Source organism: Gallinula chloropus, assembly GCF_964237585.1.
Source record: "Gallinula chloropus genome assembly, chromosome: 4".
NCBI lineage: Eukaryota > Metazoa > Chordata > Aves > Gruiformes > Rallidae > Gallinula > Gallinula chloropus.
The window spans coordinates 81,041,259-81,056,695 of NC_140088.1; the positions used below are offsets into that span (position 1 = coordinate 81,041,259).

General features: G+C 33.5%; 1 protein-coding gene across 1 annotated transcript in view; it reads right to left on the bottom strand.

The window, feature by feature from the left end:
- FSTL5 (follistatin like 5) overlaps positions 1–15,437 on the bottom strand; it is a gene marked incomplete at both ends in the record, with an annotated part of 247,105 nt that overhangs the window by 7,355 nt on the left and 224,313 nt on the right. The gene's annotated exons all lie outside the window — the stretch shown is intronic.

A 15,437-nucleotide genomic window follows, 5' to 3' on the forward strand; every position in this document is an offset into this window, starting at 1 on the left:
CAAATCCACAGTATATACAGAAAGGCGGAAAAGATATTCTTATAGTGTCTACTAGCCTGTAAATTTTGTGACATTGTTCATACAGTCAACATTGCATGAGTAGATTTGATGTTATGCTGCTTAGTCATTTGATGCTAAGATTTTAAGAAGCAGCCACATGTTTCAAAACTTAGGAAATTAATTGTGATTTGACACAATACCTTCACTCATACGCAAACACACACAAAGTAATATACACAGGAATCTGTCTTTCTGCAGCCCTGAGATTCAGATGAGACTTTTACATTCACTGTGTAGAAACAAGTTTTCTACCAGGTGAATCTGTCTGTACTTCCTTTCTTTCCAGTACTATGAACCTTCTCAGCATGCCAATGTCAGATTATTAACTCTGCTTTTATTGCCAGTGTGGCCTTTGTCTTTCTGAGGAAGAGTCAAGAGCAACTGCAAAAAAAAATAGTACTTACCAAATTTGTCAGAAGAGTATTGCAAGTCACTAAGGTTAAAGGCAGCTTTAGATTACACAGGTTAGTAGATTGGGAGACCCAAAAGTGCCCTATATAATAAAAGAGGGTGATCTACCACAGCTGTAACAAAATATCCTGCAGTGGTGTCTATACACTCAGTGTAATAGGGAAATTTCACAAAATTCATGTTAGTAGAAAGTTTTGTTGGAGGTCTCAGAAAACCAAATCTGCAAGTGCATGGGCTAAGATTTCATTATCTTGTGTTTTTTTTTTTTTTATAATACATTCGAAGTAAGGCAAAGCTATTAAATCTGAATGAAGAAGTCTGCACAACTACTCTATGTTTCATTTTGTTGTGTGGATAGCTGAACTCAACCCCCAAAGCTACCATAATCTTACAACTTTTCAAACGCAGTTTTCTAAAGGATTAAAATAATTCAACTATTCATAATCATGAAATGAAATTCTGTCTGTTGCCTGTGTACTGTTAGCCTGTTTTTTATGATTAGGTTGTTGAAACAAGTGATAACTCAGACTACCTTCACTTTTCCCGTATGATTTATAGACAGGTGGTGGTGTATTTAATACAAAGTTTCCTATCATATCTGTTGATATGCAGAAGCCTCCCACTGTTCATTAATCCCTGATTAATATTTATGGGAATCTCAACCCTCATGTCTCTTCTATGCAGTGAAATCATGCTCAGTATCAGACAGCACATAAAGGCATTTTTTCAGAGTGCATATTGGGATCCTGTGCAACTCAAGCCTGAAAGATATGAGAACAAATCTTCACATTTCAAATAATTTATTTTAAAGTTAATGCAAGTGGGAATCTGCAGCCTCTGGGCATATCACTCCAATTGGAGAACATGCTAGAACTCTGAAATCTTTGTTTCTGTCTTCACTCACTCCATATGAATGAATAACAAGGATTTTCATCCCAGATTTTCAAGAGTTTCAGATGTACATTGTGACAAACAGCTAAGAGAAATACGAATAATAATACTCATAAACTCTACAGCACTTTCTATATGAGCAGTATATTGGGTTTGGCTGGAATAGAGTTAATTTTCTCCTATCAGCCTGTATGGTGCTGTGTTTTAGACTGGCAAACAAAAGATAGCCCACTTTAGTTATTGCTGAGTAGTGTTTGCACAGCATGGAGGCCCTCCCTGTATCTCACTCTGCCCTCCCTGTTATTAGGCTTGGGATGGGCAAGAGGTTGGGAGGTGACCCAGCCAGTACAGCTCAGCCCAACTGACCAAAGGGATATTCCATGCCATGTAACATCATATTCAACAATAAAACTCCTTCAAAATAAGCCAGTGTTCCCGCTAGGTGGTAGCTTAGCTTCCAGATAGGGTCAACTCACTGCAATGAGTCATTAGCTTTCCATAAAAGCTAATGAGCTTCACAATACCTACACAAAGGAAACTGAGGTAGATTTAAAAAATCCTAAACTAACTCAAAAGAGACAGGAAGAATATCCTAAGAGATGTTAACTTCAAAATGCCTTATTTTCCTAATTTTATGAAAAACACCTTTATATTTCAGAGTAGAATAATTATAATGCCTAAGTGAACATATTACAAATTATTTCTTCTTTTACTGTTTCACAGTATATACTCTAGATAAGATTTCTTTTAAGGTATTTTTAAAGTATTTTAAATGTATTTAAAATATAGGATTTGGGTCTTAGTTTTATTGAACTGTAAACCTCTATGTAGCACAAAAACAGTGAACAATAAACCCATTAATTGCATCATTCTTTTCCCCAATCATAATTGCCACTATTCTGTTTCCCTAACTACTGAAAAACTGTTAGCCTGAAAACCTTAATTGCCAAGCTGACAAATTAATCTATATAGCAAGCTAGAGTAATGCTCTACTGAAACTACTCCTCTCTGTCCCATCAGAGTATCAAATGCCTCAGAGTATGGGAAATCTTTCAACAAGTAGTTTTGGAATAATTTGCTCACAGGAACTTGCCATCAATGATAACTTTTCTGCAAAGCATGAATCTTAAATGTATATTTTAAGATGTTATTAATTTTGAAAACTTAATGGCTATTGCTGTTATGCATCCACATTACCAGTTTTTACAAATCTTACTCTCCTCTTATCACACCCAATTTTCACATGAATTTTAATGAAATTTCCATCACCCTTATTTTCACTTTGTGACACAAATAAAGCGTAAAACCAAATTTTAATATAAATCTTCACATGGTATACAACATATAGCAGAGTATGTTACAACAGTATTTATATAGCTAGCTCCCTTCCACTGTCCAAAATACTTATTTATTCATCATCCTTTAAGCTGTTTAGCTACTTTCAGACTAGATCTGATTACCCCATTACTGTAGGAAAACAGTTCTTTCTGGCTTTGAAAAGGTAATGTTGGTTTTATAGAAAATTCCTGTCAGGTTCTTTATAAAGTCCATTCAATGTAAGAAGTTTTGACTATTGCATAACACAAAGGGAATATTTTGCTTTTGAGGAATGAACAAAACCTCCTTTTCCTCTCAAATGTCTAGCTATTCTTCTGTTACATCACTGCTCTTTCTATGTATGCAAAAATGCTTTAAATGTGATTAAACAATTTGAAATGTGTAGCTTCCTGCTCAGTTTTCTGTGGATTTGTTCCATAACAAGAAGCTAGATTTCACAGAATCACAGAAGAGTTTGGGGTGGAAGGTACTTCAAAGATCAGCTAGTTCCATTCCCCTGCCATAAGCAGGGACAACTTCCGCTAGACTAAGTTGCACAAAGTCCCATCCAACCTCGCCCTGAACACCTCCAGGGAGAGAGTAGCCACAGCTTCTCCGGGCACCCTGTTCCAGGGCATCACCACCCTCACAATAAGGAATTTCTTCCTCACATCAAATCTGAACCTACACTCCTTTGTCTTAAAGCCACTACTCCTGGTCCTATCACTTCCTGCTCTTGTAAACAGTCTCTGTTCAGTTTTCCTGTAGGCCTCCTTTAGGTACTGCTATAATATCTCCCTGGAGCCATTTAAATAAATTATTTACAAAATGTATTGTAGAAATATCATTGATAGAACATAGTATTGGTAGTTATAAATGAACCTGAAAATCAGAAATTAACCAAAATCTTTAGTGACTCACCCAGTTCTATTAGAAGGTTTCCTGGATACAAGATGTCACATGTGCATAACTCCCCATCTTCATAATACTATTAATGAGAAACCTGTTCCCAATGCCAAAAGGTTGGTAAGTATTGCCTGAAGTTCAGCACTGCCACATTCTAGTATTTCTTTCAAAATACACAGCCATTACAGAAGGAGGCTGTATATTGTCCTTCTCTGAAGGCAGCTGATAGATAGCCATAGGGCAAACACTCACCTTGTAAATTGTATTTCATGGCTGATGTAATGTTGATTAAATCAGACAAGGATTCTGCTACCATTTTGTTACAATTGATAATAGGTGTGTAGCAAAGATCCTTAAGCATCTAAGAACTCCATGGTCTTCAAAACCTTACTGTGTCATCTAAATTCTACATGACAGAGGGAAGGATAAGAGGGGAAAAAAACCAACCCACACCAATGCAGTGCTGAGACTGCATGAAATAGGGCTCTCATGTACCTGCAGTTTACTTACTCCCAGTTTGCAGTGTTTTAATGAAGGTGTGCATTAGTCAATATAAAAGGTACATGTATTACATAACACACACATGCATACGTGCATATATGTATATAGAACAGGTATAGCATCTCAGTCTTTAATTGAAATGTAGGAAGGGGCATCCCTTCTTTGACTGCTTTATTGTCTAATAATAGAGGTGGATGAGTAAAAAACCATTTTTGCTTCATGTACTCTGGGCTTTAATCCTAACATTTCAAATGTTTTCACTGATCCTCCCTGCACAGTCACAGAATCACAGAATCACAGAATTATCAAGGTTGGAAAAGACCTAAAAGATCATCTAGTCCAACCATTCACAGTCATGTATATTCCAAATTTGCCTATAAGGAGCAGATAATTTTTCAGGCCAAATGGAAGGAAAGTGATGACTTTTCCTTGTCCTCTTAAGGGATAAGCATGCATGCCCCCCTTAGGATTAAACAAACATTCTCATGACACAGTTGATTAACTGGTTAGTTGAATGTTCTTATTTCACTATCATTTACAATAGCAATGCTAGATGTTAAACCACAGAGTGCTGAATTTTGGGTGGTTCTGATAAGGATTTAAGTAGTATACCTTAAAATTAAAACAGGTGTACTTTAAATTAAGCACACATGTAAAATGAGTACACTGCCTTAGTAGCCAGTGATTTTTCAGTTCTGTGTTTTTTTATAATCTGGTCTTTTCATCAGTTTATTAAAACTTGACAGATGAACCAGGAAATAAAACTTGACAAAAAACCCCACGATGCTTAACCCTGTCTCTTCCAGAGTATATAAAAATATCAATCTTCTTATATTTACATCCTTACTGCTTTGAAATAAACAGAAGAAACATATTTTTGAAGTCCTAGTCAAGCACAGCTGCTTCCTTCCTCTGCGATCATATCAATAGGGAATACGGAGGTTGATGAATTGCCATCATGAATGTTCAGCCTCACCACAACTCCTCACTACAAAAAAATCTTTATCTATGGGTAGTTTTTCATTCCTGTAGACTTCTACATTTCTACACATAACTATGCACATCTGCGCATGAGTTAAACAGCGAAGTTGCTATTTCTGCCAGGAGAAATCTAATCAACACTCTAGAGAATTAAGATGACCAGTGCCAGAGACATGTAGGGGGTGAACAAAATTGCCTTCCAGACTCCACTGTCTGTATACACTAAATCTCCATAAACTATAGCAGGAGGTATACAGTTTACACCCACAAATACACTGTATTTTCACACCTATATCTAGATGATTACACTCTGAATCTCATGCTTACCATAAGCATCCTATCAGAAAGAAAGCATAATATCCTAAACCAGACTTACAAATATTTACACAAATTTGGAAATTTAAGTTTAAATGATTAACACTATATCAAGATGTGAATAAGAGCCACAATTATGCCTGAAATCTGATTTTCTGTTTCTCTAAACCATTATAATAAGTTCAGGTATCACATAAATGTGGAGGCTATTAAAGCTGCCCTTTTAGGTCAGGAATTAAAATTATTGCATTGACAAGGAGCTAGCACTGCTACAAGTGACTGGATAGGGGAAAATTTTGTATAAGTCTCCATGCAAGAGAGCTAAAAGCCAAGATGTTCCTGCCAGAATTTTAAGGGATCTCTGAAAATGATTTTCACAGCTCTCAAAGAGTATCTTGAACAGAAAACCATGAATTCACTTTGCTTTCCACAAAAAGTATGCTTTTCCAACCATAAAAACCAGTTTCAATATTTTCTCAAGGCTAGAAAGTCATCAAAAAGACTTTGGGTTTTTCAGAGCTCTAAGAAATGCAGGCAAATCTTATAAATGTATTTTTGAAAAGCAACTTTGTTTATCACTATATAATGTAATCTACATTTCATGTCAATATTAAAGTATTTGCCATAGTCTAGTAGTACTAACACTGTAGTCTACTGAAAAATATCAAGATGGAATCACATGATACGGCTTTTAATATCACTCATTCAGATTTTGTATTTGCAAATAATAATATTTTTCAAGAAACAATAAATGCAATGTGATGTGGCTCATAATCATTCTGTACCTAATGATTTTTAAAGTTTAGGAAATTTCCTGGTTTTAAAAGTTGGAGTTTAAAAGCATTTCTGTTTGTTCAGACAGGAATTATGAAACCTGTGCAAGGGACTAGCACACCACCTATGTTACACATTTTTTCACATTTAAAATAACAATTCACTTCTAGGGAGGTACTATTTCTTAAGTTAACTATACCACAGTTAATGCCAACTTGTTTTACCTCTTTTATTGCCTTTATAATACTGTGATATTTATACAAGTTTATTTGCAAAACATACTAAAACGAAGGTCACAAGAGACAAAAAGTCATGAAGAAGAACTGAAACTCAAGGCAGGACCTAGGGCAACCATATATGAACACAGTTTCTTTTTATTTTCTGCATTTGAAAACCTTCAGTTCATCCCATAATTATACTGCATGTCCAGCAGTTCTTCAGACAGAAGGATAATACTGATACCTGTAGCTATAAAAATTAGCAAAGATGAAATTTTATTTTGATGGGTAGTTTTAGTCGAGTATAGTATGAACTAATAATAGACCAGATGTTCTGAAGTTCCAGTCATGTGAATTCTGACACTGCATCTTTAAAATTGTTTTTTCAGGGTATAATTTTTTTTCTGCCCTTCAGATAGAGCAAGGTAGTTTGCATTTCTTACGCATAAAGAATAGCCAAATAAGATGCTAGTATGAAGCTGACAATAAATGGTTAATTAACAACCTGACTTCCTGAATGTTATTTTATTCCTTTAGGCAAGCCATATATATTGCTTATTAGTAAAACAGCATTCATTATAGAAGAGAAAATACCAAAGCACTGGTAAAAAAGATTTAAAAAAAAAAAAAAAAGAGAAAAGCTTATGATTTTTTCTGCTAGAAATTAAGATAAATTTCTTTGTACTTTAAAAAAACCCACCCAAATCCATCATAAAACTGTATTTATTGCTGAGTTCTGAAAGATCACCAAAAGAAAAGATGATGTAAAAACTTATGTCCCTCTTTTTTTTTTCTTTGTTTCCGGCCCTACACCCACAGATGCCCTTGTGAAGTCAACAGTCATTTTTAAAGAGGTACCTGAGATCAAATTCTTCAGGAAAATTACGTTCTCAAAACAGAAAGCAAGTGAAACCAAAGAGAATTGGATAAGCTGCAATCAAAATTATATGTACAAAAAGCAAAGAGACATATTTTTGTACAAAAAGAGGTTTTTAAGCTGTATAACAGTTCAAGAAAACAATAATAAACATTATGTACTTTATCCTGAATTTAATAATATTTGTGTTTAACATTCTATACATTCTGGACTTTTTCTTTCAAAATTTATGCAAAAAAAACCCAAACCAAAACCCAGAAAGACAAAGCAGCATTACTATAAAGTTTGATCAAATTTGTTGGCCAAAGGTTTTTAGGACTCAAAATTCCATTAACTCTCCATCAACAGTGTGTTAGAGGATCCTACAAAAAGTTTCTAACCTGGCAACATGGGAAAGTATTACCTTTTAACAAACTCTACAATAGTAATATGTTTTATACCAAACTTTTTTCCTGATGAAGTTATCCACAGCAGCTCTTGAGAAGGAAATACTAACAGTTAAAGAAAGGAAAAAGGAAAATTGGTCTATGAACCAGTTTCTTAGCTGTACAGCTCAATTGCCTTTACAGGTCCTTTGAGATTTCGTCACCAGCACAACAACAACAAAACATACACTTTTCTATCTAACTAACAACTTTCTAAGAACTTAACACAGAACACAGCAATCATTATTTCTTTTGTTAAAAGCACTCTTGACCTTAAATACATGCAACAGACAATTCTAAGGAAGACTTTTTACACTGATTTACTTCACTTCAGGTGCTTTCATACCATTTAAATCATCACACAATTAATTTTACTTCCTTAAATCATTTTAAGATATATCATTTCTTTTTTACTGTCATTATCTAGTATAATGCCCAAGGAAAATATATACCTCTAGAAAAAAACGCACTTCTCATTTTGGAAGTGTTTCTGATTTCAAAACTGTCAGCACTGAAAGGGCATACCAGTCTCCCCCTCAGGACTTACAAAATTATTGTTGCCTAGAACAGTTCATTTCTGGCAGGTTGCTGAGAACAGACCTTTCTTTAATTTCCGCAGTTCAGAAATGGTTGCTTGATGATAACAAAAGGCTAAGTGGATTTTGCCCAGTAGCTATTGCTCATCAGCACAAATTGTGCCTTTCTTTTGGGTACTATAACAGTCTTTGACCTTTTAAGTTTGTTTTCCTAATTTTGTTCCTGATGCTCTTTACAACTTGCTTTGTATTTTTGCTTTGAATCAGAAAAGATTATTTTTCTTTCTTTGGTGTTTGCACATACACAAAATGCATCTTGTTATCTGAGGATATAATTTACATCTTGGAGGACATATGGATAATTGTCCATTTCTCTAAGTGTTTGCATGTGCAAACATATATTTTTACACCTACATCTATAAATATTTTTGTCCTCTTCACCAACTTTATTTACTTGATGCATGTGTTACTGTAGATAACATATTTTAAAATGCCTACTAAAAAAATATATAAATAACATTTGAAGAGTATGACTGGGGTACTGCACCTGGGAACATTTAACACAGTAGTCCTAAGAAATAGGAATGAGGAAAAAATTGGTTAAAAAAAAAAAAGAAAATAAAAGCCACAAAACAGAAGACTGTGGTTTCACTGTTATGGAAAATGAATACTTTTAATTTAAACCAAGCTGATCCTATAATTTCTCTTAGATAAATGAAAAGGTGAGTTCTGATGAAGAATGGACCTTGATAACAGGCCTCATTTTCTAAAAGTATTGACTATTTTGTTATACTCTTGCTTGGGAAGAAGTTACGGGTTTTGAAAATTCAGGTCTCTCAGTTCTTATAGACTTGCACATTAAATAACCCTTCTATACCTCTCAAATTAGAAAAAAAATGTTTGAGGAAAGAGAAATTAGCACATAGCTATAATTTGCTTTCAATGAAAAACAATGCTATCTTTTATTCTTAATTGTGGATGAAGATTTAGGAATACTTTTTCAGGATGAAAAAATGGATACCAGTAGAGGTCTAATCCATTAGAAGTCATATATGTTTCAAAAGTTTACTTGAAAATATTGTTACAAAGAAATACAGGTCTTCAAGATTAATTCATAGTAGTAATAAAGATTCAATTTTAATATCTATGAAACTGATGTTTTATATCTATTGGAATGGATTGTCTTAATAATGATAAAATTCCTGATTATATCCTAAAATATAAGAGGGATGAATACAGCAAAGACTGGAGGGAAGAAGGGGAAATCCCAGAAAAGGCCTGCTGTGCTTCACAGAGCTAACTTCTGAACATCACCTGAGAGATCTGATTCAAAGGGAACAATCTTTATACTAAGTATACCAAGATTTCAGAGACAGGTATTCACAGATTTGTTCTAGAAGTACTGAAGATCTTTATTCTTTTTTGCTATTGCTTTTTACATACTTCATCGAAATAAGCGTGTTTTCTTTATTTCCAGTCTCAGCAGGGAATTCAATGTGGAGAGAATTGTTTCTCTCTCAGTACCTATTGACTGGTTTTGGAAAAATAAGGATATCCATTCTTAGGCCTTAAGCAACAGAGACAGGAATAAGTGTTATGAAATAAAATTTTTTTTGAGCATTAGTACACTTTCAGTAATGGACAATAAAGAAAGCATAAGTTTTGAGTTTATCCTACACCAAATTCAACAACATTCAGATAGAGTCTAAAATATAAGCACCACAAATTTAACACTGCTGAACCAAAGTGAATGATCCTGTAACTATCATCAACAAAATCCTCATTCTTATTGTGATAGTTTTCACTTGGGCAGAAAAATCTCAAGTGATATAATCTTTCAAACACTTACTGTGGGATAGACTCTATGAGAGCAGTCTTCTGTAACTCAGCTGAATAAAGCAAGCTCAAAATTTCCTAAGTCCCATATCAATAACAAGAACAGAATCCAGCCTGCAATCCTTTCAAAATTTTAGTATTATTTGTGATTTCTATGTTCTGTTAATTTTATTAATATTTCAGTTTAAGATTTTACTTACAGAGCACTTACATCATAACACACTAGAGATTTAGAAGAAGTATATTTTCTAAACTTTTAGAATTCAGAAATATACAAAACTATTTATCATATCATAAAGGAACTTATTCTCAGTAATATTTATTTGTGGTGTTGGCAGCAAATAAGGGTTTTTTCTCTACGGAAGAGCTAGTAACATAATAATAAAAAAATCCCTCGCTTCATTTTTGAAGCAATTCAAGTCAAAAAAAGGTCTGGCTACAAAGATACAGTGAGCAAAGGACATTCTTAAAGATGGCCCTAAATGTCAGTACAAGGTAGGAAAAGATTAAGAAGTTCTGGCATTCCAGAAAATGTGGTAACATCAGGGTGGGCAAATGTCATGTGCAATGAACAGCCAAATTTATATATGTCAAAAGAAATAGTCAGCACTAGTAAAAAATGAATAATGAGGTAGAGATAAGGTGATAAATTACATATGTCAAAACAGTCTCAAAAGATCTATTTCTTCATTTTAAAAACAAAGTTCACACAATCTTATAGCTGGGGATATGTGAAAATTTAAAAGAGCAAATACTGAACTTTACCACAAGTCCTTTCTTTTTTCTTTTTTTTTTTATAGTGACCCAAATTAGGAAAGTATTAGATACAACAACAACAACAACATAAAATTATCTAAAAAATATAATAAAAAAAAATTTTGAGCATGTAAAGGCAGCAAATATGACATTTGTATTGAAAATGAAATGTTATGATGGGGAAAGAAAAAATCAGCCTCATTATAACCAAGTTGCAGTGTTCTGATTTGCAGATAATAGAGGAGTAGGGGTTGTTGTTGGTGGCTCTTTGAAGATGGAAGTTTGGATATTTTGTGCACAAGAAAATGTGTCGTAGACAGTTGAGATCCCATGGAAGGAATAAAGACAAAATGTCTATCAGTATGTATTTGGAAGTTTCCTTAAAGTTTTTCATTCATATGATCACACAAGCATCTCAGCTTTACTAAAAACAAAGGTACGATTGTAAGATAGCATCATATAGGGAAGCTTAAATGTAATGAATAAATGTAAATTAGTTCTAAGAACTTAAAAATAGAAATGTACAAGTTAAAATTTCCAAACAATTTTTCACTATTCCAAAGTCACAGATCAAAACCACAGCATGATTTTTTGTGCTATTAAGAAAATTGATGCCATCTAAGCAAGACTCAGAACATTTTTTAAAAATAATTGTTCTCTGGCAGTTTATTAGCAAACAGTCTGTTTTCTTACACGTGTGTGTACATATGTACATATATATACTGCAAGGTTATAAACAATCACATCTTTCAGTACTTTACCTACATTTAAATGTGAAATTAATTATTAATTACATTGCATAACACTGAGTGGGAAATGAACTTTAAAATTATAATTTCAAAAAAATTATCAATGAATTCCAAAATGACTGAGCTTTTCCCCAACTTCTCTATAGTACTACATATGCTTATAGCTTGATGACTAAGAACTGCTCCGAACTTTCCACTCCCCTAATGTTTCTTCTTAACTGAATTTGTAAAATCTTATGTCACTCTTTATCTTTGAGTTAAATCATTCTGTCATAATATGAAATGTTCATAATTTTAAAAAAAGTGAATAGTTCAACCCCCGCAAATTAATTCTAACTCTTTTGTTGATGCTTTGTCTACAGCTGTCTTTTTACTGTCTCAGCATTTACTACTCCATTGTTTGACTTGCAAACCACTGAACAGGAAGTTCTTTTGATTATGTAGGATATTTGAAGCAAAATAATATTTTCTGTTTGCTTTTTTGCATAGAAATACTGAAAATGCTCTCACAGTCCTTCAGCTACTTCACACCTCTGCAGGGGCTTAAGCTCTAGAATGATGTGTGAATTTATTGAATCACCACCAACTCTGGTTTCATTTAAGAAGGTTCACAGGAAGGCATTAGCAGCACATCCCAATTACCTCTTAAAGAAAAGCTCATTTTGGACTGTTTCGTGCAAAAAAGTATAATTTTAGAAAGACTGCTTCTCCTATTAACATACACAACAAAGAAATAAAAGAGAGAAAAAACTCAAACTGAGACTATTTTAATTCTGTTCAGATCCGGAGCCACCTCACCAGTGAGTTCATTGCTCATTTTTCCACTTGTTAGGTCAAGTAACTATATGACATTTAAAATACTAGCTAAAAGATGAAAACATCTAAAGTTAGAGCTACTCCATAATGTTGAGTTCATTTAATACTGCTTTTGAAACATTTTACAGCAGTATAATGACAGACCTTAATTTATTCCAATTAACTTTTTTTCACTTCGATTTATGAACAGCGGAGCTGAAATAATCAGCCCTTTTGCTCCTTAGGCTTCCAAGAACATATCTTCATGAGTATTGTAGAAATCATCTTTTTGCAGCCGTCACACATACTAATTGCAAATGTCTATTTTTATGATAAGGAATGGTATTAGCAGACAATTAAGGACAAGATCATTGGTTGCTCTGAACTGCTTTGGCTCAAAAAATAGTTCACTGAATAAAATTTTCTTATCAGTAAATGTATAAGCCCAAATATTGAAAAAAATATATACTCAATTCTTAAAAGGTGCATCTACCAAAGGAATAAGCTATGTATATTTCTCTAAATAATAACTGAAAAATACCAGCCTTGGGATATTATTACAGATTAATAGATCTCATCCCTTCCACTTCTGTGATCCCAGTGTCTGATAACTTTTCAACACAAATAAGGAGAGGGGGACTACCTTTTTCAAGCTGTGTGCACTGAAAATACGGGCATGACAGTGTGCAAGAAAAACAATGATTTATATTTATTCATTCCCTTGGCATAATTCAATATATAGGCAGTGAGTGCATGCCAGAAGTAAAACAAATTTGGTGATGACAACAGGACAGGATTTTTTCAAGATATGGAAGACAAACATATAATTTCTTCCCTTTGAGTAGTTAACTATACCCTCTAACTTAGCCACTGGGGTTATTTTCCTTGTTTTTTGCTATTCATACTCAGAAAATGCTCCCCTGATTGGTATATACACCAAAGAATAAGCTGAAGCTTTATGTTTGTTGCTTAAAATCCTTAACAAAACATGCTATTACTGTTTTTATGGTTGATTGGTGACAAGTTAGATTTAATAGACAGTGTTTCCTATATCACTAAAATTTGATAAATACAGTTAATTTAAAACCTTACACTGCGCATAGTACATTTTTATTTAAACAAAAAAAATCAAAGCACATGAACATCACGCATTTTATTTAAGACATTCTTTAAGGACTCACTAACGTCACATAAATAGCTCATCAAAGAATACTTAAAAAAATAAAAATACAGCATTTGTCTACATAGTGGTGGTTTTTTTGGTTTTCTTTGGTTTGTTTTTGTTTTTTTTTTGCTTGGTTTGGTTTGTTTGGTTTTGTTTTTTTTTTCCTAGAAAAAGCACTCAGAATTAGGTAGCATTTAAATAAACTGAAATAAGATTCTGTGCATTTCAAGTAAGCTTGTGAGTAGGTAGGTAAAAGCAGTAAATTGCTGTTGCATTGATTTCATTGGTTAAAGCCCCCAAATCCATGGTTTTAGCATTGGACAGTCTATTGCAGGCTTTTTGTCAGACTTCAGAAAATTTCTTTTTGTCTTTATTAGTCATGTGAATTAAAAAATAGAAAAAAACCAGGTAAATCAGAAGTCACAAGATAATCATTCTAGGCCTGAATTAATGCTTATAATGTTTATTATATGTCTGCAGACATTGTACAGTTTTATACTTCCACTGTTTGACTGAATTTCATGTTCCTTTTTCATTTTTACTTCTCTTTTTTCCTAAGTTGTATATCGGAGAGGTGAAACGACTCATCAGCTGAAGGTAGCTGTGACTCAACATGCAAAGCAGAAAGCACATACTTAACCTATTCAGGCAAAACTTCAACTTAAAACTGAGCTAGACAAGATGAGTTCTTCACTACCTTTGGACCGGGGTTTTATTTGTTTGGGTTTTTTCCCCCCACAATTCGGATTCCCCTCCTTGTATGATGTTTATCTCTATCCATATTTTTCTTTTCCAATTTGTGTGAAAATTAACATATCTAAATATGAGTTTTGTTGGGTAGTACCGCTAGTATTGGGTAGCTTATGATGCAGTAACTTTTCTTCTCTCAGGGCATATTTTCTCCAAGCGTGGCAGAATTATTTAATGATTTTCTAAAGCTGAGTGTGAGAACTGAAGATTACTTCAGGGACACAATGTGCATTTTACCCATGCAATTCAAGAAGTGTGGCAGTAATGCTACTTAGTATCAGTTTACTATTCAGCTATATTAATTTACACATTCCTTTTTACATTACATATGACTCTTAATTTACTTGTTACTGGTTGTTAATTTACTTGTTAGTTGAGAGCTTTGTAGAAAATTTCAAAAACTATCTTTCATCAACAACGTCTTTAGGAGCAGCCAAATGTTTTTTGTACAGAAGACTGGATCCACCAGAGGCACGAAGGGAGTAAATTCTAGAATTGATTGAAAAATCATCTGAAATTGTGTGTTTTAACATTTAAAAGACTACCACTGACTACAATCAGAAATTATATCTTTTTCAATGGAGATGCATATTTACATACTCGATTTGAGATTGTACCTGAAAGTGAATGGTGATGACTCATAATCATTGGACAGGTAACATCATCCTAATTTGAAGCATTTCCATAGAAACTTGAACTTGCACAGCAGAATAAACAATTGAGTTAATTATTTGCAGAGGTGTTTTGAGCTGAAATAGGTCTGTGTCACCTTGCAAAGAACCTAGCACTACTGAACAAACAAAGTACTAATACATATTAGTGTAATATTCAGCTGTATAAATCCTGTATTGCAGAAATTTTCAGCCTGTACAGGTAGAAATGTTACAGAGAAGACATGAAAAAAAATAGTATCTCCCATTCTTACTAATGTATTTTGAAGAAGAAAAATAAAAAACAGATTTTCATTTAAGAGGCATTGGAGAGATCATGAAAAGATTTCTGCTTTATGCTTGTATTAAGTGTTGCTCTCTTTCTCCCTCTGTCTCATATATCTTTCAAATTCCATCTGGTCACTTTGTTAGTACTTTTATTTCTACCACAGCCATAACTTGTCTGTTCTTTGGACACACACAAAGACAATCCTACATTCACTGAGAAAAATAAGTAATATCCC